Source organism: Capsicum annuum, chromosome 6 (assembly GCF_002878395.1).
Source record: "Capsicum annuum cultivar UCD-10X-F1 chromosome 6, UCD10Xv1.1, whole genome shotgun sequence".
Lineage (NCBI taxonomy): Eukaryota > Viridiplantae > Streptophyta > Magnoliopsida > Solanales > Solanaceae > Capsicum > Capsicum annuum.
In genome coordinates, this window is record NC_061116.1 from 200215072 (window position 1) to 200218017 (window position 2946).

The window sequence follows — 2946 nt, forward strand, 5'->3', positions numbered from 1 at the left end:
CTGCTAAGGCTTGCCCCTTGATTGCTTTTTGGGTTACATACACAATGTCAAACTCACTCAGCAACATTTGCCACTTGGCTAGCTTTCCTGTAGGCATGGCCTTCTGGAATATATACTTTAATCGATCCATTCTCGAGATGAGGTAAGTTGTGTAGGATGATAGATAATGCCTCAACTTTTGTGCCGTCCAAGTCAAAGCACAACATGTCCTTTCTATAAGAGTTTAACGGGCTTCATATGGTGTGAACTTTTTACTCAAGTAGTAAATGGCTTTCTCTTTCCTGCCGGTCTCATCATGTTGCCCGAGGACGCATCCGAAAGCATTTTCTGAGTCTAACAGGTAAAGCAATAATGGAATTCCTTCTCTCGGTTGGACCAAAACTGGTGGTGCAGACAAGTATTCCTTGATGCGATCAAAAGCTCTTTGACATTCTTCTGTCCACTCATTCAGTGCATTTTTCTTCAACATCTTGAGAATTGGCTTGCATATGACTGTTGATTGAGCGATGAATCTGCTAATGTAATTCAGATGACCCAGGAAACTCATAATTTCTTTCTTGGTCCTCGGCGGTGGCAAGTCTTGAATTGTCTTGATTTTGGATGGGTCTAGCTCGATCCCCATTCTGCTGACTATGAACCCCAACAACTTCCCTGATGGCACGCCAAAAGCATACTTAGCAGGATTTAACTTCAAACTGTACCTTCTTAATCTATTGAAGAATTTCTTCAGATGAGTTAGATGATCCGAACTCTCGTGGGATTTGATAATTACATCATCCACGTACGCTTCAATCTCCTTATGAATCATATCATGGAAAATCGCCGTCATGGCCCTCATATATGTCGCACCTGCATTTTTGAGACCAAACGGCATTACCCTATAATGATAAACACCCCAGGGCGTAATAAAAGCCATTTTTTCTGCATCTTCCTCATCCATCAGTATATGATGATAGCCGGCGAAACAATCAACGAATGACTGCATTTCATATTTTGCACAGTTATCGATGAGAATGTGGATGTTAGGCAATGGAAAATTATCTTTAGGACTGGCTCTGTTCAAGTCTCTATAGTCAACACAAATTTGAATCTTGCCATCCTTCTTTGGTCAACCATGTCGGATATTTTGTGACCTCGACAACCTTAGACCGAATTTGTTTTGTCACTTCTTCCTTGATCTTTAGACTTAAATCTGACTTGAATTTTCTCATTTTTTGCTTGACTGGATCAAACTCAGAATTTATCAACAATTTATGTGACACAATGCTGGTGCTCAACCCTGGCATATCATCATAGGACCAAGCAAACACGTCGATATAATCCTGTAATAGGTGGATGAGCTCTTCCCTTTGTGGCGCCGTGGGGTGGACAATGATACTGGTCTCTTTGATTTCATCGTGATCTCCCAAGTTGACTGTTTCATTTTTTTTCAGATTGGGTTTTTCGCGATTCTCAAATTCCTCTATATCTTCAACTAACTGTTCCTCGTCATTGTCCTTCCAACCATCATCGTCCCTTTCATTTTGTTCGTTCAGGATTTGACATGACATAACATTGGTAGGTTTTAAGCTACTGTTACTGTAATGGACAAACAAACTAAGTTAGATGATAAGAAAATAACAAAACATATGAATAGGGGCATTTTCAAACTAATATAGTTTTCCAAATAAATTAAGGCCTTTTCATTAAAATTTGAGAAATAATTACAACACTATGGCTTGTGACTTGCACAAATACAAGCCCCCACCTTTTTTGAAAGCAGTATGATATGAAAATAAAGTTTTGAGATATAAAAGGTAGATCGCGGGGCCTCCTCCAGATCATCACCGATTTTAAAACTATTAGTAATTGGCCTTTCATCTACCACGATAGGCAACGAGTTATGAGTGGAGTGGAGGTCCAATTTTGCAAATCCTCCCGTGGCGCAATCTGCTTCACCCCGTTGGACTCTGGGAGATCTTCTGGTACAGCATTGCATCCTTCAAACAAATCTCCTATCCCATCCCCAAGACCATCATCATCTGACATCTCTCATATGGGAAATGACTGGAACAGGAGTGGCAAAGGCCTAAACAGACTCTTTTCTGGATCATCGTCAACTCTATCTCTTCTGGTAGGCTGATACCCTAACCTGTGCTTAGAGCTTCTCTCTAGTATCACAATAGGCTCGATAATTCCTTATAAATTCTTGTCCAAGCCTCGACCAGGTTTGAACCTATTTCTTAACATCACAGTTGCAATCATTTTGTAGACAGAAGGCATTGATATTTTGGGTATCGAATCTCTTTTCGCAGTGTTTACAATTTCCACTGTATAGAAACTGCTACCTTTTGCAACATCTTCAATCACCGGCACATAACCATTGGGACGGTCCGCTTGACTTCCTTCTCCTTGGATGACTACTTCATGATCTTTCCAAATGAACTTCAATAATTGATGAAGTGGTGATGAAATTGCCATTGCCCCGTGTATCCATGGTCTTCCCAAAAGCAGGTTGTAGCTAGGATGGATATCCATAACATGAAACTTAGTCTTAAACTTAGCAGGCCCCATTTGGATGTGCAAATCAATCTCTCCTTTGGTATATCTCTGTCCTCCATCGAATTCTCTCATATTTATGTGGCTTTGATGAATTTTCCCCAGATCATAGCCTATTTGGACCAGCGTAGAGAGGGGATAAATATTCATACCAGATCTATCGTCTATTAGTACCTGATTAATTGCATAATCACGACAAATGACAGTGACATGCATGGCTTTGTTGGTCATTGCTCCTTCAAACGGCAACTCTTCATCACTGAATGATATGCGATGGTTCCCCACAAAGTTCCCTATCATCGCAGCCAAATTCTCAACGCTCATTCCTGCGGGAACATATGCTTCCTCTAAGACCTTCGATAGAGCCTATTGGTGGTGTTGCGAGCTGAATAATAGTGCCAAGACAGA